We start from the raw sequence: 26,796 nt of genomic DNA, 5'->3' as shown, positions 1-26,796 counted from the left end.
TGTAAGAAGCGGATATACGAGCATCTATATAAGATTCAGGTGCAGGATAAAAACAATGCTTTATATAAACATATGAGTGTTAAAGGAGATCTTCATTATTTTAAGTTCTCAATTATAGATCAAGTGGACAGTTTAATACAAGGGGGGAATTGGAAAGCTTTATTAGCATCAAAAGAAAGTAAATGGCAGATGTTAACGGATGCCACCAGCTCCCGTGGTATTAATGAATATCTTAGTATAAAACCATTTCTCATTTTAGATTAGTGATACACTTTGATAGTAGTAGCGAGTGTATAAAATTAACTTTAGTATTATATCACATGTAAATATATATGTTGTTTTACATTCATATTTATATGTTCAATTCATGTTTAATTATATTTATATATTTATATATGCACAGGAACAAATGAAGTATGTCTTTAAAAAGTGATGAAGTGCTTTTTGGCACCTAATTAAGTAATTAAGTATATAAACTATCAATTATTTTGCAAATATGGTTCTGAAGAAGTCTGTAATATGGCAGATGAAAGCGCTTAACCTGTGTTTGTTCAGTTTTTAAACGTGTTTTTACGTGTTTTTTATAATAAACGTATCTCCTTGTTCGAGCTGCGCCATCAATTTTGTCCTGCACCAGAGTTTGGATTCTGAGTTTCTTCTCTTGTTACTTGATTTCCTTATGAATTGGCCAGAGGTATGGAGCACCTGCCAGTGTGGTCATGTGATCAATGGCCACCACGCAGTGCCAGCTCCTCTACTCCACAGTTTGGTTTGCATCTAAATACAGACAAATGCAGATTTTCTAACCCACAAATCCAATATTTTGGTTATAGTTTAAGCAAATCAGACCGTGTTTAAGCATGGTCCAAGCCATAGCACAGCTAAAAGATCCAGTCTGTGTAACTGAGTTATGTTCGGTCCTAAGCATAATCAGTTTCTTGGGCAAGTTTGTACTAGGGCTGTTCAATGTGCTGCATCTACCAACAGAGTTACTAAAGAAAGATATAGGTTCATAGGTTCATACTAGGCTATCTGCCCGAGGGCATTTATAAGCCTAGCCCATAGTTTTGTGGCTTACGCCACTCCTTTAGTTTGGAGAAACTATGCCCATTATTTTGCTGTGCCTCTGTCGAGCAGTGACACTGAGGTAACCCCTGGGGTGTATCTGCGATCTCCCATCCATTGGTCAAGATTCCTCTTGAACAAGGCCAGCGAGGTGCTCTGCCTCACATAAACCGGGATTTTGTTCGACAGCATAGGGAGTCTTTGGGTGATGCTCACAACCTAGCCTTCATAAGTCTTAAAAAATTCTAATGTCTGCTCCAGTGCCTATTTAGTCTGATATCACCAAACCAATGGCTGTGATACAGATGTCAATAGCTATGGTCTAGGTACTGCTTTACTTGAAATAGATGGACCTGTAATGCTACTGCTCCAGAGTGCTAACTGATATAAGACAAAGATATTCTCAGATGGAAAAAGAGCACCTTTCTATTGTGCGAGCTTGTAAGAAATTCTTCAGATAAGTGTTGGGACTAGAGAGTTTCAATACCAGACTGACCACAAAGAACTGGATCCAATGATTAATTTCTGTGACTTGGATAAAACACTACCAAGACACTAAAGATTACACATGATATTGAGACATTTTAGTGTGTGAGCTATCCATGTATCTAGAAAGCAATTTGTTATCAAAAAAACCAATACCTGACCCTGCCCTAGCTAACACCAAAGATGTTGCTGCAGATTTGCAGGGCATAGTGTCAAAGCAAACAATAATTGCTGAATGGCTTGAAAAATGAAAGCATGCTACCAAAGTTATCAATGAGTTTCAGATGGTCATAAAATTTGCAAGAGATGGATTGAATCACCATTGCACACAAACAAAGCATACAATATACAAATGCCATGCTGCCAGACGTTAGCTGTCTGAACCAAGACAGACAAGATGTACCTTCTTCTGAACATGCCAAAGTGTTTAAGTAGATATGTAAAGGACATCAAGCCCTAGGTGACATGAAAGAGTCAGAATGTCAGTATCGAGTCCCAGTATCAACATGGAACATGGACATTGCACAGTCTGGGTCTGTGTACCAGTTTTACATAATACATAAACCATCCCATGGAAGAAACCAAATTCCTCCCCCTCGGTTACCATAAAGTTCCTTGCAAAAAATAGCTGCACATCTATGTACATTACCTTACCCCTTCCAAACTGCTCTATTAGGAAAACTGTAACCATGCTCTATATAACTGTTTATCCACTGCTATGACTGCCGGACTGTTATGGTACTCAAAATACAACTATTCATAGTCTGTCATGACTGCTATAACTTCAAAAATACACAATGCCTGCATTTTTCTTAATTTGCTTTATAACCTCAATCTGTTACCTAACTGTATGTCTGAACCTGTTGCAAAGAACAATATGTTCTGTTTATTTGTTGTTAAAAAAGATTTTTCTGATTATTTTTTAATAAATGTCTATTTGGAGCTTTTCTCCCCAGGCCTTTACTGAAAATGGGCTCACTCTGGCCCAGTGGACACTCCTGGTAAACAAATGTAAAATAAATAAATTAATAAATGTAAGTTTAGAGGAAAGAGCTACCTTGTAGTAATGGAATTACTCTCAAGATATAGAAATGCGGCATTTACTAACAACGGCTAGCTAACAAATTATTGCCATGTTAAAACAAAAGTTACCAGTTATATATTTCCATCTGAATTAATCATAGATAATGGTATGGTTTAGATTCCAGCAATAGTAGAAACAAAACACAGAAATGTGCAACACTGAAGGTCTACAAAGCAGAACTCTCAGACTTAGCTGCCTGCAGGGTTCATGTTAATAATACATGGGTGGTGCAGTGGTGCAGCAGTTAGCATTGTTGCCTCAAAGCAAGAGGTTCTCTGGGTCGATTCTCAGCTGGGGTGCCTTCTGTATGGAGTCTGCATGTCCTCCCTGCATTCATGTGTGTTTCCTCTGGGTACTCCGGTTTCCTCCCACATTCCAAAGGCACACATCTGGAGCATTTCTCCCCAGGCCTCTGCTGAAAATGGGCTCTGTCCCAGTCTGACTTTTCCGGTAAATAAATGTTAATACTTGTTCTTGGTCTAGGGAGTTTTGCAATTCAATATTCTTCTTTATTGTGAATATTCAGTGTTGCACACTTCTGGGTTTCATTTTTGCTATTAATGGATTTGACATTACTGCCATCAAGTTAATAGTAAACCTAATTGTGCACATTTGTATCTCCAGACTTCCAGCAATTTGCAAGAGTATGACGTCATACATCCCATGTTATGTCCTCATTACTCAGTCTCCTATGGGGCTGCTGAAAGAACAAGCCAAGCTGCCAGAAGGATCATTGGTCAAGCTGAAGTTCACTATGCCTTAATGTCTTACTATGATATACAGTGGCACTGGAGTAAGCCTTTACAGCTTATGGCTGGTAGAAGAGGCAGAACTACAGCATCCATGCTGGAATCCAAACTGAGACCAAAGACTATTCCCTCTGAATCTGGCATGAAGAATTAAAAGTGAAAAGTATTTACAGACACATCTGTGACAGGTGATATTTCATCCATATTCAACCTGCCCTTCACCACCCAGGCCAACAAGTACAGCTAAAGCTGGAGGGAGACAGAAGATTGTAAACAACTGATGTTAGAGACAAAATGCATATAAACCATGATCCTGCATGGTTCAAATTGATTAAGGGGCCATTGTGAGATGCAGTCAGAGAGACCTATACAAGCTGTTCTTGCAGGGTGTCAACCAGAAAGACACAATTCTTAGCTAACTCAAGTATACTGATTGTACCAAATGTGTTGCCACAGTCAGCTATGCACAATAAAGATAGACGTTTCGAATATGAGTCAATACATAGGGTACTCAGAGTACCTTGAATCCTAATTTGACTGTGAGAAATACTTCCCAAACTTGTGCACCTATCAACAATGTGAAAGACTTTGAAAGTTTTAACCATTTTTCTAACCCTGTCTCTTTCACAGATTATGTCCTAGTGTGAGTACCCAGTCATGCAGATGAAGTCTGTTTAGCAGAATGATACAGAGAGTGTGGCTTTATGCATGAACAGATAACAGATTTATTCTTTTTGTTAAATTTTGCATAACAGCCTCAAAGGCTGCTCTTTGAAGTATAATATTTTAATATGAAGAGAGTTTAAATATTTTACGCTGCTGCACTGAATTCAAGAATGTTAATTATATGCACGAAACATTATGCAGTTATAGAAAGCTGAGGATAACTAGTGGGTATGAAACTGGAATAGTGCAAAAATGCAGCAAAACTAATCATTGTTTTTAAGAAACAGAATACATTCACACTTGCTTTGAACCAGATCTGTCAATGTTTGAAAAGGCCTGTGAACAAGAACTGAGGAAGGATTCCAGAGCACACGGTTAATAGGACGTCTAATATTACAGTGCAAGAGTGTCTTTACATTAATTGTGTAGCATGATAAAAACTGATATAGGAGGTGGATTTGTTCTCCAGGATAATGAATGGACACATCCATTAGAAGATCCTGAGATTTATATATGTATAAAAGTCATGTGAAGTGAAAAAAAAGCTGTTCAAATATGTCAGTGCTGTTATGAATGATCTGCATTATATATAACATTTCTAAAGTTTTGTATGCTTTTCTACTCAATTTTCTGCAATCTTCAGTATTATTTGTTTACCAAAAGTATGCAGTAATATGATTTTTCTCATGCTGAGACCTATTGTCTCTTACAAAGAATGCTTGGTGTACTGAAGCTTCTGCTATATATTTTAGACATCAATTTAAAATATAGTTTGCAACTCTCTTATATTAAACACTTTAAATATTTATATGTAAGTTAAAACATATAGAAGTTACTTAATATAGAAAAATCCCACCGGCTGGTTAGTCACTCATTAACAATATCCATCTTCTGCTTTTCATACTGATTCTACAAAGGTTTGGCATTGATGCAGTTAAAATTTGTCTTTGCACGTTTTCAGATTATTCTAGCCATATCATTGCAAATACAAGTATTTGATTATACCTTGTTTTAGAAAACAGTGCTTTTGTATTAAAATAGATTTTATCCTCAGCAGAAAGGGACTGATCTTGGTACGTTTGTGCTCTCAAGTTATGGTAATTGCTTTATGATTAAATGGGAGAATGGTTTAGTTTATAATGCCAGTAATTCATTTTTAAGGCTGGCTGATGGTTATTGTCATTTTCTAACATTTTCATTTTATGGAATGATAAACACAGGGCTGAACAATGTGATACATCTGAATGAATGCACTTTTTTTAAGTTCTCATACAGTTTCACTGTTGATACTATTATTTTAAGATCTAAAGATTTTTAAGAGTTTTAATGAATAGTTGCTGGTCCCAGAATTTTATGCACATTATTAAATCACTGTTTTCCCAGAATTTTATGCACATTATTAAATCACTGTTTGAACCCACAGTAGTGGTTATGCGGTAGCATTGTCGCCTCACAGCAAGATGTTGTCCCGTTCGATTCTCAGCTAGAGCGTCTTCAGTGTGGAGGCATGCGTGAATGGGCGTGCCTTTGTTGAAGGTTGTGCATCAGGGCTGGTAACTCGGCACATAAAAATCCACTACCAAACATTAGTGGACCGGAGTTCTGCTGTGGCGATCACTAACCGGGATAAGCCGAAAGACACAACATTAAATCACTGTTTGCCAAGCCATCCAAGGAGAGGTGAATTTTCTCCAGCCACAGGTAATGAGAAATGCAAGTTTAGCAAGAAATGATATAGCAAAAAGATGGATTGGGGTATATCTAATTCAGGTTATTTGACTAGAAAAGAGTTTTATAAAGAGAGGTATTTAGAAAGAATCATGACACCATCATATAATGGTAACTAGTCTGGCAAATTTAGCATGATTCAGCTCACCAAAGTTATGTATGCATGACAGCTGATGCAGCATCTTCATACTGAGGATGAAGCTGCATAATGTGACTTTGCAGCTATTACAAGAGCAGTAACCACACTGCTGTAATAACCATGCTAAGAGTGGTCATGTAACTCAAAGGAAGGCATCAGGCAGGTAGCATACACAATGCTGTATCTATTAACATTTTCATCAAAGAGCCCAAAACGTGCAACAACGACACTGATGGCAGTCAGTTTGTCGTATGAATGGGGAGCTAGTAAAGGCAGACATGGGAAAGACCAATCAGGGGGACACAGATAAGGATAACCCATGAGAATGAAAAATGAGTGTGAAAGAAGGATACAGTATAGAACTAATTTCAGAATGCTTACATTAATACATTGGTGAAGTCTCACTAATTTCAGTCTCCCAGAGGCAAAACTGCTCCAGGTGGTGCCTTTGCAGGTTACTGTACTTGCTCTTACACTGCTCTCTAGATCAGGTGATACAAATTACATCACTCTAGGTCCTGGCTAACTAACGCCAGGCATCAGTTTTATAGGGGGGACCTTCATATTTCTCCAGCAGGCATTTCCTACCATTCATGTGTGCAGGAGTAGGACGATCCTTGTTTCCTTACTACACCAGGCAGGAACCCTGCCAAATTCATTGCTGGAAGAGGATATGTCTACTCTGCAGGTCATAACAAGGAAGGAAATGGTAGCCCAATGTGTATAACTGAATATACTGGATACCACATGAACTGCAACAGTAGGAAGTATGGTAGCATGTCTGGACTATCAGCATGGCCTTGTGGCATTGTGGCCTTCATCCTGGTCATGCATGCTTGCACACCACACATAACCACCCAGCCTAAGGAACAAGCAGAAGCAAGCATCTCAGTGTTGATTGTGGCTGATACACTGAATTATAACTGTGATTCAAAGATGACTACTTTAGATCACCTTTTAAACATAATAAGAGGGCTACAAGAACTACCTTATCACAACAAATTGTCTCCAAAGTATGGAAGTCTTTATTACAGAGAGTAACTTGGAAATTAGGATGTAGAGGCTCCATGCTGATTTTCTGCTATTTTAAAAAGTTTTTTGTATTTCACTGCTATTTTTCTGCTGTTTCAAACATTCTTTAGTGATTCTCACTGCAACTAGGGTAGCTAGTAGCTGTAGCATAGTCCAGATACAGGTGCTGTGCTTCTGGAACTGATTGTAGTGGTTTGTTTGCTCTGAGCACAGTTTCCAGGCCATCTTGTATCGCGAGGAGGCTATCTGCACTTTTATGAAAGAATTGTGCTGATTGAGACCTGTGTGTTAAAAGGAGGCCAGCCTTGGGCTTGAAATAAACATTCTCATTGGTTCTTTTGAATCTTTTAAAAATTTTTAGCTTCTTTTATTTAGGTCATGCATTTGAACAGGTCTCTGCTTGTTTGTACCAAGCTGAAATGAGGTGGGTTACCAGCCACAACTTTGAGCTGAGATACTAGATGACTAGATGCTCAAGTTGCCTGTTTTTTTTTTCTTTTTTTGCTTATTTATATCATTTACTGCACTTTTTTAATTTCTGAAACTTAATCTTATACTGTATTTATTTGTTGTGTACTAAATAACACCGTTGTACTGTAATTGTCTCCTTTACTTTGCCTGTTAAATCGAACATTATTGCTGTTTCCTCTGTTTACAAAGCTTTATTGCTGGTGTCACTGTATGTTAAGTATTTACTGGTATTTTCACTGTTTTTAAGCTATCTGTTCTGCTTGTTCTGGTTTTACTGTCAAGCAGTGTTTAAATGACTGATCTGTTAACTGTGCTGTTTTAAAATGTTTTTAGCATCTCGCTGCTATTTGTATGCTGTTTTAATCATTTTCTAGTGCTTCCTGCTGAAACTAGGGTAGCTAGTAGCTACAGCATAGCCCAGATACAGGATTGCTGCTTCTGGGACTGTTTGTAGTGGTTTGTTTGCTCTGAGCACAGTTTTCAGACCATCTTGTATTGTGAGGGGCCTATCTGCACTTTTATGACAGAATTGTGCTGACTGGGACCTGTGTGTTAAAAGGAGGCCAGTCTTGGGTTTGAAATAAACAATCTCATTGGTCCTTTTGAATCTTCTAAATTTTTTTTCAAGGTTTTAGCTTCTGGTATTTAGGTCATGCATTTCAGCAGGTTTCTGCTTGTTTGTACTGAGCTGAACTGAGGTGTGCTGCTACCAGCCACAACTTTGAGCTGAGATACTAGAGGCACAAGTTGCCTGTTTTTTTTTTTTTTTTTTTTTTTTTTTTTGCTTATTTATATCATTTACTGCACTTTTTTATTGCCCAAAACCTAATGTTATACTATATTTATTTAATGTATACTAAACTACACTGTCATACTGCAATTGTCTCCTTTGCCTGTTAAATCAAATTTTATTGCTGTTTTCTCTGTTTACTTAGCTTTTTTCTTAGTTTTACTGTTTAAGTATTTACTGGTATTTTCACAGGTTTTTTTTTTTCAATAATAATTCTTTATTCTTTTCCAAATGTTAATACAATACTACAACATATTTACAATATATACATGAATGCTTCCAACAGTTACATAGAGTCATTATACATAAATATATACTTCTAAATAGGTATTACAGAGAAAGAAAATAAAAATCTAGTATAAATATAAGGCTTATCTATAGTAAACTCCATAATTAGTCTGTACTTCCTGGAGAAAAGTGGATTGGAACCTTAAGCTAAGACAATATTAAAGATTTGCTCCCAAAGTTTTGTGTTATTTACACTTTTCTTATGATCATTAATTAGTAATTTGTGTGCTAAAATATGTTTTATCGCTACACTCTTAAAGTTTTTCCATGAAGTCTGGGGTGGATTCAACCAATTTGTCGCTATGTACAGCTTCATTAACAAAAAAATATTTATGAGTATGATCCTTTGGGATCTATCCAAATTAATTGGCGGAATATGAAGAATCATAAACTCCCAAGAAAGTGTAGACTGTTGATATCCCATTTTTTGTAGTTGGAATTTCAAAGAATTCCAGAGTTTAAAAATACATTTACAACTCCAGAACATGTGTAAAAGGTCAGCCGTTTGATCTATACAATATGGGCATTTAGGTGAATTTTTTTAATTAAATTTATATAGAGTGAGACGAGTATAATTTGCATTATTAAATATCATCAACCGAGTAAATAATAACTTTTGAAGGGACACTGATTTTAAGGTTAAGTTAATTGCTCTCACTATTTTACTATCTTCAATCGTTAACAGTTTCTCCTTCCAGTATTTGGATAAAAGTATTTGGTTATTGTATTTCACATCTTTCATCAAACTATATGAGGCTGTTATATATTTACAGTCCTGTGTTAGAGTTTGCCATAAATTTAGGCAAATGTTTAAATCTTCTTCTTTAATTTTAAAATTCCTATTACTGAAATAGCTTATTGATAAGTCCTTTAACTGTCTCATTATAATTAAATACGAGTTAGGGAGATTCATCTCTCTTAGCATGTCATGTATTGAGATACCGAGAAAGGGATATAAATCAAGTATGGTTAAGTCACTTATAAGTGGGAATTTCTTAAGATCTATCAACCGATTACCAATTTTCAAATTCGGGTTCTTATGAAATGGTTGAAAAATCATCATATATTGTAAGAAATTTAGTGAGTTAAACAGACTTTGTACTGATATTATATATATTCTGATATGTTCCATCAGAGCATACATTTTAAGGGTATCTTTATTTAAAAAAGGTAATGCCTTACAATTAATGCCCAGTCCAGCAACATGTTTATGATTCAAAATCAACCACTTAGGTGCCCATTTAAAATTGGACCTATCAAAGTTAAATACTCTTAGAATTCTATTAGCATTTATTATTAAATAATAGGTTTCAAAATTCGGTAGCTCTAACCCACCCCTGTTTTTCGGAGTCATCAGTTTATCATACGATATCCTAACTTTTCTAGGTTCCCATACAAATCTACCTAATTCCGTATGAAGTTGTTTGAAGAATTTCCTAGAAATTTGAACTTGAGTAGCTCTAAAGATATATAATATTCTGGGAAGTATGTTCATTTTAATAATTGAGGTCTTTGCCATTATTGGTAATTTCAGATTATTCCATCTTTTTAAATAAGAGACTATCTGCTCCCAAATTAACTTAACATTATTTACATAAAATTCTCTATTATCTGTTGATAAAACAACCCCTAAATATTTTATTTTTTCTTCGGATTTTACCTGACCTACCAATGGTAAAAGCGAAAAGGGTGTAGGCGTCTTTAACGGAAATACCTTGTTTTTTTTTAAATTTATTTTGTAATTAGATATTTTTGCAAAGTCTTCCACAGCTTTTAATATTTTCTTGATATCTGAAACAGGTGTCGTGCAGTAAATATTTAGATCGTCTGCAAAAGCAACCATGGAAATTTTCGTACCATATATTATTGGAGCATTGTGATAAATATTTTGTTTGATATGTAGAAATAATGGTTCTAAATATAGATTGAATAATATAGGAGATAACGGACATCCTTGCCGGGTACCATTCTTAATTTGAATTCTTTTTGAGAGATTCCTATTAATAACTAGATTTGTATAGGGATTATTATATAGGTTTTTTAAAGTTAAAATGAATCCTTGAGGTATATTAAAACATGCTAAAATATCAAACAAACATTCTAAGTTCACTCTATCAAAAGCTTTTTGCACATCAATTATGAGTGCATAAGCATTAAAATTCCCGTGAGTGGCATAAGAAATCAGTGTATGAAGTGATAACGTATTATCTGTAGTTTGTCTGCCATTTATAAAACCGGCTTGTTCCTCTGATATTATCAGGTTAATTACCTTCTTCAATCTATTAGCCAAAATCGATGTCATAATTTTCATGTCTATATTCAAAAGTGAAATAGGTCTATAGTTATCCGGGTTTTGTAAATCAGCATTCTCTTTCGGTATAAGAATAGTTTTCGAAGCATTAAAGTGCGGGTCATTAATTTTATTATTAGTTATATAGTTAAATACCTGTGAAAGTATTTTCCCCAATATATCACTAAAAGTTTTATAAAATTCCATGGTCAAACCATCCGGTCCCAGAGCTTTATATGGCTTCAACTTCTTAATTGCATCAGTTATCTCCTCTGAAGAAATTGGTTTAACTAAGTTCATATGAAGCTCATCACCAATCTTCAGAAAGATAATTTTCTGCAGAAAATCATTATTACTCTTATTTATATTTAATTCCTGCTATTCACCATAGACTTGAGAAAATATTAGTTCAAATGCCTTCATAATGTCTTCAGTATTGGTATATGTTTTATTATTAAAGTGTATTTCAGAGATTTGAGAAGGTATTTTCGACTGATTAATGATACGCGCTAGTGCATTTGAAGGGGTCTGTATATGATTGGCTTATTTTACCAGCATTTGCTGTTCATAAAATGATAATTTACTGTTTTGTAGTAAAAAAAAGGTCCTTCTGACATTTTAATAACTCAGTTTCAGTTTGTTTACTGTAATTCCCAATTAGATCCTGATCCAGTAATTTAATTTTAGTTTCCAATTCTTGTATGTCTCTCACTTGTAATTTCTTGTAATAAGTAGCCTTTTGGAGAAAAATTCCTCTAATTTGTGCTTTGGTCGTTGCCTATTCTATGTCAGACGGATGACGGTGTTCAGAAAGATTAGCTAGTAGTTGGTTAAAGGACTCTTGAACTTCTTTTATTATATCTTCTTTATTCAATAGATATGGATTTAATGTCCAATTATAACCTCTAAAACGTATCTTATGACTAGTGTCCTTATTGAAAGTTAATGTGATCCTGGAATGATCTGACAAATGTCGAGCTTGTATGTATATATAGGGATCAAAAAATATTAGTGCGTCTGAAATTAGAAAAAAGTCGATCCTGGACCACATTTTATGACAACTTGAATAAAATGTAAAGTTATTTGCATTCATTTGATTCTTTGTGTATTTAAATGGATCATATAATTTAAAATCTGTTTTAAGTTCCTGTAGTGCTATCACTGCTTGGTTATTAAAGGACCTATGTGAACTTGATTTATCTAATTTGGGGTCTTGGTATGTTTTCCAATCACCTCCTATTATTATATAGTAATTATTATATAGTAATTATTATATTGATTCAGGATAAAATAAAGTGATGTTATAAAAAGTTGTTGATTGGTACATGGGGCATATATATATTAAGAAGTATCACCGGTTTATCATAAAGTTTAGATACAAGAATCACATAACACCATCTTCCCTCTTTGTCCATTTTAAAATCTAGAATTTTCTCTTGGTACTGACTTTTAATAATAATCGCCACCCCTGCACTATTAGTTGTCCCTTCCGAAGCTACCACCTCTCTGATCCATTTCTTATTTTTAAGGACAGTCCATTGATCATTGGTCAAATGGGTTTCTTGTAATAAAATAAAACATGCATTTGACTGGAGAAATAAATGAAAAAATAATTTCCTTTTTTTCAAGTTCTGGAACCCTTTAACATTCCATGAGTCTACTATCCACATACTAAGATTTTTAAAACTTTTAAGTATATTTTAAAATTGAAAGACGATACTAGATTCAAATGTATTAGCACAGTATATAATGTCTGGAAGCAATATTGACGTCCCATCCCTAACCAGTGCCTATCCACTATTCCCCTGGACCAGGACATACATAGGTTTTTTACACTGTATAAACTTTTATTGGTACACATCCTTACTAAACATCTGTTCTTTATCTTACAAAATAACACACTAAAAACATGCAAAAAACCTATAATGACTACATCTAACTCTACAAAGCCTAACCAAAACATTCCCTACTAAACACTGGCAACTATCTACAGCTCTTGAACACATTATTTAGTTTACACAAATGATCTTCATTACATTCAAAATTACTATTCTACCTCTCTAATAGTTAACATATATTATTAGTTCTATTAATTGGTTATATTACCCTAGAATATCTAACTATCTTATTTAAATCTAACCTAAACAGATATATGACAGTACTCCTATTAAATAATAATGTTATTGGCTTCAAGATAATTCACTATATGTTTAATCTATAGTTAAAGCATTAAATCTGACATTGTTTATCTAATCTAACTTATTTAACATTGTAATGACAGCAACATTGGTGAATACAAGTAGCATTAACTATGCTTACTGAGTACTATACTTGAATATATAAAATGATACCTAAATAGCACAATTCCCAAAACATTCAGAACCACATCAGAGAAATAACCTTCATTTTCCTAGAAATGCCAGGATATAATATCTTCTTTTAATCTACTAACTATCCCAACATTAAAATCCCTTTGTATCTAAACATTTGCAGTATTAAAACACATCCTAAAGACAGGAAAATAAATATTACAGTACAGTACAATATTATTAGTACACCCACATTCAGGTAAACTACCTAGGAAAATAGAATAACTATGATAAATTTATCCTACTTCTACCATATCAGTTAAATAACACATTTTAACCAATACATTATTAGTTCAGTTTAAATCCTACCTGAATAAATTCACATTTCCCTTTACAGAAATAAAAGTTGTAACATACATTAAAAGACCACGGAGCCTCGTTTTACGATCCCAGTAGTTTCCCCTTCTTCCACAGAGATCTTTCTACTTCCTGCTCATGAAATCTTGTCTTCGAGTTCACGAAGGGGGAACCATTACGTGGACGGACTTCCAGATGCGCCACCTCGAAAGCGGACCCTCAGCAGCATCCAAAGGACTTCCTGTTGCCTCGCGAAGGGACACAGTTCATAGAAGCTGTAAAAGTTTGTGAAATTTTCGTGGACGAGCTGGAACTGCAAAAAAAAAACTAGTTAAATATTTACCAAAGGGCTTGGTGAAGAAAGAAGAACAAACAAAGGATTTTGGAGCCTCGAGGTATAGTAAGCATGGAATCCCAGTATCCACGTTGCTGTAAACAGACTGGATGGTCGAGTTAAGCTTCCAAAGTTGGAAGAGATTTAAAAATCTTCAAAAAGGTAACTTTTGCCTCTTTTTTTGTAGAGATGGAATATTTGGATCCATCAACTGTAAAAATTAATGTGTTAGGGTATTTCATTTGAAATTTAATGTTCTTTTCAATAAGGAACTTGCAGTATGGAGCTAGTGCTTGTCTGGCTTGTCTTATTTGCAATGGTAAATCCTGTCCCATAGAAACTCTATTATTTTGCCACATAACATAACCTCCATTCTTTTTAACAGTTAGAATTATTTTATTTACATCCTGGTAGTTGAGAATTTTGACATAAACCGGTCATTTTCACTGTTTTTAAAATATATGTTCTGCTTATTCTGGTTTTCCTGCCAAGCAGGGTTTAAATAACTGATCTGTTAGTTAGCTGTTGCAGCATAGTCCAGGCACAGGATTGCTGCTTCTGGAACTGTATGTCAGGGTTTATTTGTTCTGAAAACATTTTCCAGGCCATCTTGGATTGGGGGTGGGGGCTATCTGCTCTTTTGTGAGAGAAGTGTACTGATTGGGACCTCTCTGGTAAAGGGAGGCCAGTCTAGGGCTTGGAATAAGCATCTTCATTAGTCCTTTTGAATCTTTTTTAAGTTTTTTTTTCAAGTTTTTAGCATCTGGTATTTAGGCCCTGTATTTGAGCAGGTTTCTATTTGTTTGAATGCCATGCAGCATCACACACTGCACACAGTTGTGTGCCAAAGCCAGACAGTTAAATTCAACAAATTTTCTCTAAATCCCAGGCAGAAATATCCATCCACTGAGCTCCTCCATGATCAATTCTGAATAGCCACCCCTAGTGACAGCAGTCTTCAACCTAGCATTATAGACAGTTGGACTACCCTTGTTTCTCCTGCCAGCCTTGTTGACTTGAGTCTATTGAGGAAGTTTAGCAATTGTCTCATCTACAAAGACAACCTTAAACTAATAACACATTCTAGTACAGAGTGCGAGAGATGTATTTACACCAAGAATCTAGAATTCATGATTTCACTCAAAACAGTTACACGGAGGAAGTTGTCTACTCATCCACCTCTACATATGCTCATCGTGCCATTATTCATACACATACGAGCATATGTTCTCTTTAAAAACTTACCGAAACACCAGAGACCTCCAAAACAGAACAGTGCTACAGTCCCCACAGCACCCATGAAACATAACATCAGTGTCTCTCCCACTAAGTCAGTAAGGCGTAACACTCAAAACCAAATTTTCTTGTCATTGGAGACTAAGTAGTAAGCCAGAATTCATCAAATCATGCATGCACTCAGGTCTCTCAACAACAAGTATCATTATGACCCTGTCGTAGTTCATGTTGGTGTGAATGACCTGAAACATACCTCACTAGACTATATGAAGAGAAGCGTGGGTTAAACTCTCTGAGTATGTGTCCCAGGCAGGTATGTCCCTAGCCTTGGGCAGCATACTAACCTTACCTAGAATGATGCCACAGATTTCAATAATTCGGTCAGTTTATGGTGTTATTCAAAGGGGATCCAATAGTATGATTTTGTATCCTGTATAACATGTTTTTTGGCTAGGTTACGGAGTTGTTTATATTTTAGAAGGTGTCAGGGTGTTTATTGCAATGGTAAATTTTCCAGGTCTTGTCCCTTTGTTGCATAAGTATTTTGGTGTCTTTAGTAAGCCATGGGGCTGAATTGGTTTTAATACATTTTTTCTAGGAGGGGCTTGGGATTCAAGGGTATCTAAGAAGGCTGAGTTGAAGAATTCAATGGCGTGGTCTAGAGGAAGAGTTTTTAGATTGTCCCAGTTTATTAGTGTGAGAGAATTAGAGAAAGTTGTAGGGTTAAAGTTTGTGAGGTTTCGTGTGTGGATATATCGGTGTTGGTAAGGAGTGGTGGGGGTTGCTCTATGGATAAAAGCTGGCAAGTGGTCACAAATGGAGTCCGATAAGGTGCCAGTATGGGAGATTTTTTGGGTGAGAGACTAGGATCCAGTCAAGTATGGAGCCTGGGGGGCTCTTTTATTGGGTCTGGTAATGGTATTTGTAAGTTGACTGAAATTAAATAGGTTGATTGAGATGGAGGGATTATTGTTATTAATTTTGTTCCAGTCAATGTTTACATCTCCTAGGATGTGTGTCTCAGGCAGGTATATCCCTAGCCTTGGGCAGCATACTAACCTTACCTAGAATGATGCCACAGATTTCAATAATTCGGTCAGTTTATGGTGTTATTCAAAGGGGATCCAATTCCTGTCAACCTGGGAAGCTATGGTCAACAAACCTCACTGTTTTGCCAGAGATGGTTTGCACCTGGCACCTCTAGGCATTGAGCTACTGGCAAAGACTCGCCCATAGTGCCTTTTTAAGCAAGGACTTGAAAACATCATTGACTTGAAATTAACCAATCAGAACAAAATAAGGGTCACATTGCTAAATGCTAGTAGCTTAAACCAAAAACTGCACTCCCCGAAAGCACTTCAAACTAGAAGATGTAGATGTCTGTGCAGTCACAGAAACCTGGTTCAAGGCCTCGGAGAGTACCCTGGCCTTGCAAGGCTACAATAGCTTCCACACCTTTAGACTGCAAAATGAATGTGTGAAAACCAAAGCAGGCAGCGTTTCAATCTATATTAGAGATAAATTCACCTCCTGTCTAGTTAGACTGGACAACTCCATGGAGTTACTCCAGGTCCAGGTTATAGTGGGTAAAACCCCCATTCAAGTCATAGCCAGTTATAGATCCCCCTCCATGGGTCACATCACCCACAAATCCTACTTGACCAAACTGGAGGCAATCCAAATTGTACAAAACACAATGAGTATGTGGAATTTCAATTATCCCACCGTCAACTGGGAAACTTATGCTAGCCCTAACTTGCTAGTGCAAAAGTTCACTGACTTTTCAAATGCCCTGGAACAAATTGTCCATACCCTGACAAGGGGGACAAGCATTCTGGATGTGGTCCTTACCAACATGTCAAACAGATGCATTGCTACAACTGTTGGACCCTCATTAGTTAAAACTGACCACAAAGCAGTCACCTTTGAGCTGGCACTCACAAAGGGTGAAATCAGACCAGAAAACGTAACCGACGCAAACTGTACCTTCCTAGGTGAAGGTATAAATGCATTCCAAGACCCACCTGAAGCTAGAAGTGGCAACTATGCTGAAGCTTACAGTAATGTCCTGTACAATCACTTTCATAAGTGTATAAACTCAGCTGTTCCAGGAAGAATCACAGCCAGAGTCCCAAGTGAAAGCAACTACCATGATGGACATCCAGCATCAACAAACTTTACAATAAATGCAAAAAGCTGCTGTCTAAGAAAACAAAGGCAAGGCCCCAACAATGGTAAAGCACCTTCCTCTGCCTCAATAGGCAAATAAGACAACTTGTCAAATCTTCTAAGTGGTCCTCTGTGAGAAACCTAGCAAGTACTGTCAAGGATAACCATAAGGCCTTTTTCAACTACATACATACCCTAAAGGGTAAGACCCAAGCATGTGCAGAACTAGCGGCCGATGGCATCACACATACTGCCCCAGAGAGATAGTAAACCTACTAGCAGATAGGTTTGGTGAAAATTTCACTCCCTTATGCCCTCCTAACTTACAACAAACCTTCCCCCAAATTTCTCCCCCTACCCTACATATCTGAAGAGCATGTCCTCAAAGCCTTGTTTAAGGCAAAAAACACAGCCTCTATAGGACCAGAAAACATCACTGGCTGTGTTCTAAACAGGCTAAAACATGAATTAGCATCACCAAAAAGTACCCTTTTCAATCATGACCTAACCTCAGGCTTTCTTCATGTGGAATGGAGAACAGCAACAGTTTTTCCTATCCACAAACTTGGCCTAACATCCAACCTGGGGAATTACAGACCCATAAGCCTGACCAGCCTCATCTGTAAGGCTATGGAATGTATCATTACGGACCTCATAAATAAATACATAGGTGATCTCCAAATTTTTGGCTTTCTGAAGGGCAGATCCTGCCTATTAAATCTAGTTGATTTCTTTGAAAATATGACCAAGGCCATTGATGAGGGCAAATTTGTGCACACAGCATACCTTGACCTGGCAAAGGCTTTTGACACAATCCCACATTCAGGAATTACAGATAAACTTATCAAACTGAATGTAAAACCTCATCATTTTAAGATGGTTTGCCAACTGGCTCACAAACCAGACATACACAATCAAAGGGGGTGACTCCCCATCAACCAGAAGACCTGTTACCAGTGGAGTGCCACATGAGTCAGTGCCATGCCCTCTACTGTTTATTATATATGTCTCAGAAGATCAGGTCAAAACTAAGGGTTTGTGGCTGTCCAATTTTGCAAATGACTGCAAACTAGGTGCAATCATTGAATCCCCAAATGATGTCAGCATACTCCAGGAAGGTCTCATTCAGACCAATGACTGGTGCATTAGTCATGGTCTCAAACTGAATGCAAAGAAATGCATCATCATTCCCTTCAGCACAACCAGTGTCTCTTCACACTATCAAATAAATAATAATGCCCCAAGTACCCATGAAGTGGTAAGGGAACCGGGATAACAAGTTGACTGTGACTTTAAGTTTGTCCACTGTGTATCTGATGGAGGTTCATAGGTTCATAGGTAGGTACGAGGCTATTGGCTCTAGGGCCTATATAAGCATAGCCAAAAAGGTACCCTGGCTTTCACTGCCCAAGAAATTGATTTACCTGTGCCCCTGTTGAACAGAGCCATAGTAGTGATCCCCGGGGTGAATTTCCTATTTCCCATTTAATCATCAAGATTTTTCTTGAAGAGTGCTAATGAGGAGCTTTGTTTGATATAGATAGGTAGTCTGTTCCAGAGTATGGGAAGTCTCTGGGACAGGAATGTATCCCTCCTGCATGTTCTGTTTATTGTGGTGACAAGGTTTAAATCCCTAGAACATGTAGATCGGAGGGATTGGGATTTATTTAAGTGGAGCATGTCTAACAGCTCTGGGTTTGACATAGTTTTGTATGTTAGGCAGAGATCTCCTCTGAGTAGGTGATATGCGATGGAGTAAAGCTGGAGTTTTTTGAGATGGTCTGCGTAGGGCATCTGTTTGAGATCGGTAATCCTCTTTGTGAGGTATTTCTGTGGCCTTTCCAGTTGTTGTAGATGTCTTGTGAGGTACATACCAAAAGGGACGTTGTACTCTATAATGGGTCTAATGAGTGCCGAGCAGAGGGGAACAATGACCTCTTTTTTCCTGGATGAGAACCCTTTTGTAGATGTCTTGTGTGTTATATATCAAAAGGGGTGATGTACTCTATAATGGGTCTAATGAGTGCCGAGTAGAGGTGAACAATGACCTCGCTTTTCCTGGATGAAAAACCTTTTGTGATGAGGTGTGCCACGTAGAAGAATTTCCTGACTACTGTGGCAATTTGATTATCAATAGAGAGACTACTGTACGCCTGTGTCCCAAGGTACCTTATCACACTTTCAGTGTTAAGTAAACTACCGCCTATGTGGTAGTTCATGGGTAGAGAGTTTTTACCAAAGGGGATGACAATGCACATGTTGGCATTGAATTTGAGGCCATGGCTTGGACATCAGACATCTGTCTCATGGCTTGGACATCAGATATCTGTCTCAATGAGGCCCTTTTGTAGGATGACCACATTGTTAGGATTTTCAATTATGGCTCCTAGTTTGTAGTCATCTGTGAACTTCATTAGCCAAAGACCTTCTGTGTTAGCCTGTACTTCAGAGAGGTAGATACCAAACAGGAGAGGACCCAGGACTGAACCCTATGGGACTCCATTTGTCACTGGTTTGAAGTCAGATTTGGAGTCTGCTACTTTCTCAGTGTGGGTGCTGTCAGTGAGCCAGTTGGCAACCCATTTTGTGACATAGGGATTTATACCTAGTTTACTGAGTTTATCTATAATTCCAGTGTGGGAGATGGTGTTGAAAGCCTTGGCGAGATCTAGATAGGCTGTGTGAACCACCTTACCCTCATCTACAGCTTTGGTGACTGCTTCAAAGAAGTCTATCAGGTTTTGGAGACATGATCTGCCTTTTACAAACCCGAACTGGATCAGGTCCAGAGTTTGGAGATTACCAATGTTTTTGTTTATAAGTTCCATGATGATATGTTCCATGGCCTTGCAGACCAGGCTTATCAGGCTAATGGGGTGGTAGTTCCTGGGGTCCATGGTCGATCCTCCTTTGAGTGGATCCCCTTTGTGGAGTGGGATTATCGTTGCTGTGCACCAGTCAGTGGGCACAAAGCCTGAGATGTTGCCAGGTCCCATGGATGCTATGTTCTTGGCTTTGGAGAGTGTGGATATTACCTGTGCAGCCATTATTACAGGAACTTTCCATTCTTCTGGTATAGCGATGGGCCTTTTAGGAGGTGAGAGGGGGGTAAACTTAGCACTGAACCTATTTGCCAGGATGTTGGCAATATCAGTTAGTTATATTTAGTTCCATTGTGCTGTAACTCAGAGCAGATCTGAGTGTTGCCATTGAGATTCTTGACATAGCTATAGAATGCTTTGTGGTTGTCTTTAGAAACAGTGGCAATTTTGTTTTCGTAACTAGCATTGGAGAATTTTATGAGGGATCTCAGCTTCTTACTCAGGCTGACCAGGGAGTTCCTCCAATCATGGGATTTTACTCTTTTTTGCAGCAGTTTCATAAGCAAAGATTTCTCCATAACACACTTGATTAGTAAAGACATCACCTTGAGTGCAAAATAAGTTATAACCCTCCTATACTCAGCACTTATCCGGCCCATAATTGAGTATAACACCCTGTTTGGCATGTACCACAATAAGCACCTACAGCAATTAGACAGACCTCAGAGATTACTAACAAAGAAGATCAAGGTGCTCCAGCGTGTGCCTAAATACAGACCGACTAAATTCCCTGTCACTATACTTTATATCATATAGATTTCTTAGGAGAGACTTATGCCTGGCCTACAGAGCAATCCAAGATCCAAACCTAATGAACTTTCTACATATCCATAAATCAAATGGGACTAGGACTACCCATTTCAGGGGCCTAAATATGGCCTGCAACTTAAATGGGACATGCTGGAGTGACAGATTTATTTCCCAGTGACTGTCGCATCTTTGGAACAGGCTACCAATTCTTGTGAAACAGAGCATCTCTATGAGACTGCTCAAGAGGAACCTGAACAAGTAGATGGGGCACCATAAAGTCTTACAGGGTATAGAACCCACAACCCTCCTGCACATGGGCAGTCATCACTAAATGCAATCTTGGGTATTCATAGGTTCATAGTTTCATAGGTAGATACTAGGCTATCAGCCCAAGGGCCTAAGTAAGCCTAGCCAACAAGGTTCCCTGGCTTATGCCACCCAAGAAAGTTAATTTCCTGTGCCCCTGTTGGGCAGAGCCATGGAAATGATCCCCGGGGTGTATTTGCTGTTTCCCATCCACTCATCAAGATTTTTCTTGAAGAGTGCTAATGAGGAACTTTGCTGGACATACATGGGTAGCTTGTTCTAGAGTATAGGAAGTCTGTGAGACAGGACTCTATCCCTCCAGCATGTCCTGTTTATTGTGGTGACAATGTTTAGGTCCCTAGACCATGTAGCTTGGAGGGATTGGGATTTCTTAAGGTGTAGCATGTCCAACAGCTCTGGGTTTAACATAGCTTTATACGTTAGGCAGAGATCTCCTCGGAGTAGGCGATATGCTACAGAGTAAAGCTGGAGTTTTTTGAGATGGTCAGTGTAGGGCATCTGTTTGAGGGCAGTAATCCTCTTTGTGAGGTACTTCTGTGGCCTTTCCAGCTGCTGCAGGTGTCTTGTGAGGTACATTCCAAAAGGGGCGTTGTACTTTATAATGGGTCTAATGAGTGATGAGTAGAGGTGAACAATGACCTCTTTTTTCCTGGACGAGAACCCTTTGTGATGAGGTGTGCCACATAGAAGGATTTCCTGACTACTGTGGTGATGTGATTATCAAAGGAGAGACTACTATCCACCTGGGTCCCAAGGTCTCTTACCACACATATGGCATTAAGTAGACTGCCGTTTATGTGGTAGCTCAGAGTTTTTAGCAAAGGGGATGACAATGCACTTTTTGGCATTGAGCTTGAGGCCATGCCTCTGACACCAGGCATCTGTCTCAGTGAGGCCCTTCTGTAGGATGTCCACATAATTTGCGGACTTGACTATGGCTCCTAGTCTTCGAACTTCATTAGCCAGGGGCCTTCTGTGTTAGCCTGTACTTCAGAGAAGTATTGACTATCATTTCTCTGGTATTACATTGGGATGAAATGGTTAAGCTTAAAATGACCTCTGGGTCAATAGCCTAATAATCTCCTATGATCCTATGATCCCTTGACAGAGTGTACTGCTATATAAGTAAATTAACAGCAGATAGGGCTACTGGGAACTGACCTCAGGACTGCACTGACCATATGAGGGTGTATGCGAGGAGGCAACAGGAAAGCAACTAATTAGAGCAGTGTGTGGGGTAACATATCACAAGGCATAATAGGGGGCTGGCATGCTAGTGGGAGGTTCAACATGACAAGGATAGGCCATAGTGAATAGGACGAGACAGATCACCATCCTGCTAGGGGCAGGGCGTGGCTCAACCTGATAGGGGGCAAAGAAAAAAATCAAGTCAGGTTACTGTCTTGTTATGTAGGATTTTGCAACAGACTACTATATGTACATAGACTGAAGGAGAAGCCAGGGTTTGATATAAAGCCTCCTTTGCCTTAACAGACTATTTAGTTATCACAACTCCAGCAATCATAAAGCATTGCTAATACACCACTTCTGGTGCTGCTGCACCATGCCATAATTCTGGATTGGTTACAACAAGTAGCACACAGTGCTGTGCTTGCCAAATGGGGTCTGGAAATAGTATTGACACAATTGCCATTGACAAGGACAGTCATGCATACACAAACTGATCCTTCTGTGTTAACATAAAGGTGTACACATGTTGTTATGGGACCAAAAGAACAGCAATGGCTTGGAAAAATCACACCAATGACAGTGGGACTAACACACACCCCATATACACATAGCATATGTATCCTTAAGAAGGCTAAAATAGACAATGGCTTCCATAGCCAGATGTGATAGAGACTGATGCAGGACATCAGAGTAGTGGCTGGCCTCCCATCCATGTCAGTTCCACCTAGACTGCAAAAGTGTTACCACAACATGTGGCATCAGATGACAACAATGTCTCCCAGGAGCATTTACCCTGTATAGGGAAGATGCATGTAGGTGGCCATCAATGTCATGTAAACATGACAACCACAAACATACACATCACACTTGGCACCAATCAGTGGATCCAGGGAAAGAAAGCCATTACTCATACAATGTCAGAGGTGTTTAGTGTGCTGAGTGGCCTGCATGAGGAGGTGAAACCGGTTAAACAACTGTGGTGCATTCTGCCATGAAGAGTGATATGGCATATAGGGACCTGGTGCAGATACACTTGCTGAGGACAGTGGTGGCCAGTTGGCAGCCATTGATTCAGCCATGAGGATGCAGGCAACAGTGCATCATGGCCATGCTGGGTACAGATGTGCATTGTATGGTCACCTGCTAGGCTTATGCAGATGGTGCACACTATTCTAGAGACAGTTGCACTGTCCATGGCTGCCACTACTTCTAGGAAATGACACTCTCATGGCTGTGGCTGAAGCTTTTCCATCTCCACCTTAGTGACACTTCACTAGACAAGCCACTCAGGGTTCCACAGTTTAATGCAATAGCTCATTTTAGCTCTAGCATGAACAGAACTTACATGTGGATATTCACAGCATCAAGGACACTGATATTCTACTGCCACTTCATTGGGGTCGGCATGGTTCCTATTTATGCTACTGATGAAGTGCACTACCCCTGAGGTAGGATACTTCTAGTCCTGACAGTATAGAGACACATGACACACTCAGACAGCATTCATCTCATAGATGCTCCACTCCATCAGTTGTAATTGTGATTTCCTTGCTCCCCCAAACATCCAGCCATGTGTGTAGCTACAGCATCCATCATCCATGATACTTCCTCCTATGCTAGTGTTGTGGTCTCCCATCTCACCTGTGAAAACAGTGATGTTTTGACCTGCCCCCTCCTGTAGCTTGTCTGGGAATGGTAATGCCTAATGTACAGCATAGTCAGTATATGCACTGTATTGCATAGCCTGGATGTATTACTCCACACATCAGCTTTATTCTCTATTGTCCTTATAACATCCCACAGTTATAGAGGAAATATCACATCATCTCTTTGCTAGTAGCACAACATATTGTCCCTTCCTATGCCTTGTATGTGGCATCACTGCATCTGGTCAGCCTGATTACTCTTTCCCTATCTCCTCCTCTGCTTCTGCAACAGGCATTTTTGATAGTGCATAGTGACCCCAAATCATAACATGCTATTGTTTCACAATATTGTATTAAATTGTGCACACCATACAGATATTACTGCAGATTTCAGAGCATACTGAAGTGTGCTACCATCTATATCTAGGCAGAGGAAGTAGGCTTTCAGAATTAGGATGGATATTCAGTGATCTATGTCTTTGACATTCTTGTGTTATACAACCATGGCTGCAGATGGGGTCATTAGCCATGTTTCCATGGTATATCCTGCATCAATTGCAATACACAAAAGTGGACACCATTATGAATGGCCTGCTGGCTAAATTCATGGGATCAGCATATTGAGGAATTTCTGGATAGGAATGTGTACACCTGCCAACTAATGGAAAGTCAGCTAATACAAAACACAAGTAAAGGTCACTTGTGCAAGGCATGGGAGTCTTGGAAATTGACCATATGCTGCACAGATACATAATAGTTATTAGCTGTTGCGCATCACACTACCTGGCAGTTGCTATGGTGGAAACCCTTCTGGTTGAATTAACTGTATCAATAAAATAGTGATAATTCACAACACACCATACCAAGGAAGCAACAAAAGACAAGGAAACCAGTTTGTAGAAAACTAAGTACTTTTTTACAACATCCTAAAACACTGAACATTTATATAACAATTAAAATCCTTTTTTTGTGGTTTGGACCAAGTAGTGCAAAACCCAAGGGATGGCCCATGGGAAGACTTACTGGAATATTCCGAGTTACTATGGCAACTTAGATTAAATGTAGGAGCTTTCCCATATTTAAATGATCTCCTTTCTATTATGAGTGTATTAAAATTGAAATCTTACATAGTGTAATGATTCTTTAATGTTATAAACATTTTTATTGAAACTTTTTTCCATTAGAAGTTTATTGTTAAATATTTTTTTTATTATGTATTAATTTGATTTGTTAAATGAAGGGGCGAGTTTTAAGTATGTGATGTATCTTAATTGCTATATAAATGTTCAGTGTTTTAGGTTTTTTTAACTCTGAAGAAGTCTAGAAATTAAAAGACGAAAGCGCTTAGATTTCTACAAGCCAGTTTCCATGTCTTTTGTTTCTTCCTTTGTTTGGTGTATTGGGAATCAACTGTATGCCTTGTGGAAAAAATGTGGCCTTGCTAGCAATGTGGGTGCAGTATATGTCCCACAGAAACTAAGGTTATTTCATGCAATGCCCACATAGTGGTGGTTCTCTCCTTTGCCATTGGTGGAAATCAAATTTGCTCTACTACATGCTACAAAATCATGTCAAAGAACTGATGTAGGACTCATGAGCCTAATGTCTGTGAAACTCCTAACATGCCCCCTGTCAGAAGCTGAAAAGTCCCGTAGCAAGGATGATCAATACTACACAACTGTTCATGTCCACTGAGAGAGGCAATAACTTATTCCCCTTGAGTATATGTGGAACAACATATATTGTCTAACTAGCATATGGTGCTTCTGGCTATATGGTAATGTTTGATGAAGTTCTGGTTGTGAGGGTGAGGATATTTTAGCTGCTGGCAGAAGTGTCTGTGTCCAAAAGGGTGATGACATGCAACATCAATGACAATGGCTCCAGTGTTAGCCAGTAACAAATGCTGCTCTGCTAATACAGACATTTCTAGTAACATCTTAACATGAATGAAGCTCCTGTACACTGGACAATCATGGCATTCAGAAGATGATCATTGTGGCCCATTGTGATAATTTATAAATTTCTGAATTGCTCCACCATGTTTGGTTTAATCATTTACATATGCAGTAGCTCTCTTTAGCATGTTGATAATCATATGCATGTCATTATGCTGGCATTAGCATACATTGCATTCTGTGCTATTTCCAAAGTGGTATGGTCATGCAACATGTGAATGCTCCCTCACTGCCCCATTTTACATAATGCTACAAAATGCTATGTAATATTTATTTCTGAATATCTTCAATCTGCATTTTAAAGATAAGACTGATAACCTCATAGTCACTAGTCAGTATCAGCATTTTTAATTAAGTTCTATGTACCTTAACATACTCTGGGTTGACACTTCTATAACATGTATTATTAGTGGGTCTATATCAGAATGTTGAACATTTAGATTGTCGAACACCTAAGCAGCGACACCTAAATGTCGAATGCTCAAAACTGCGACCAGCCAATTACGCAAATTTTTTCCCTGTAAAAAAAGTTGCTTGGCCAATAGAAAAAAACATACTTTAAAACCCTAATCAAGTGTGTAGCTTCACCACCACACCCCCTGACATGGGGGGCTGTACCCCCCCACCTCCTAACTAAATATACCAGCTCTGAGATTGCTCTACATCAGGGAAAAGGGTAAATCCCCGATGACAGCAAGAACATTTTTTCCCTGGGGAAAAATTTGCGCAATTGGCCAGTCGCGGTTTTGAGCATTCGACGTTTAGGTGATGACATTTAGGCATTCAACAACCTAAACATTTGACAATGTAATAGGAACCCTTATTAGTAATAACTTATAAATCGTACAA

Source organism: Protopterus annectens, chromosome 1.part0 (assembly GCF_019279795.1).
Source record: "Protopterus annectens isolate FY-2018-M chromosome 1.part0, PAN1.0, whole genome shotgun sequence".
NCBI classification, from domain to species: Eukaryota; Metazoa; Chordata; order Ceratodontiformes; family Protopteridae; genus Protopterus; species Protopterus annectens.
This window is presented reverse-complemented; position numbering follows the sequence as displayed.